This window comes from Amphiura filiformis, chromosome 1 (genome assembly GCF_039555335.1).
Source record: "Amphiura filiformis chromosome 1, Afil_fr2py, whole genome shotgun sequence".
Taxonomy (NCBI): Eukaryota; Metazoa; Echinodermata; class Ophiuroidea; order Amphilepidida; family Amphiuridae; genus Amphiura; species Amphiura filiformis.
This window is the reverse complement of record NC_092628.1, coordinates 70,981,952-70,982,739: the sequence shown is the minus strand read 5'-3', so window position 1 is coordinate 70,982,739 and position 788 is coordinate 70,981,952.

The window sequence follows — 788 nt, the reverse complement described above, 5'->3', positions numbered from 1 at the left end:
ATTGACCTTTTTTTAATGGGGGGGGGGCGATTTTGTGAAAAGTGGACGAAATTTTGACCTTTTTTGTCCAAAAATGCGTAAAACACCTGATTTTTTTTGCTCGGTACGCTCGCAAATTATGAAATTTTGTATACTTTTTCAAATTTGGGGGTGCGACCTGCGTACGGGCCAGCAGAAAATAGTCTTAATTGACGTTTAAACTTAAAACCATTCAATCACATAATGACTTTTAATACGTTTCATATCAAAAATGCAATGTTTGTGATAAAAATGCAAGCCTAACAAAAACTATTTTGGGTCTAAATCAAATTTATTTTTTTGAGATGCAATTGAGTGTACGATACGATCGACCTGGCCCAGGACCCCTTACAAAATACGTCCTAAAAGTTCTATGGCACAAAATATCTCCAAATTCAAGTTGGTAAATATTTAAAATAAAGAGCAAAGATTGAACAATTAAATTAAGCCTCAGTCCATGGACCTTGAACAAAAAGAAGCAAAATAATTTGAGGAAGTTTCGTAACTCGGTTTTCGGCTCAACGACGACGCGTTTTGCGCTCCGATACGCTGGCTAGGTTTAGATACGCACTAGATATAGCCAGCGTACCGCCCGGCGTACCGGAGCGTAATACGCGTCGTTGTCATGTGAATACACTGCTTTACAACCAATGCTGCCCCAAGTAAATACACGCTACCAGTTAGCGGCAGCATGCCGTGTGGGGTCACCCCAAAGGGTGATTCTTGCCTAATTTATTTACATTTGAAATGTGTGCTTTAAATTGAGAAAT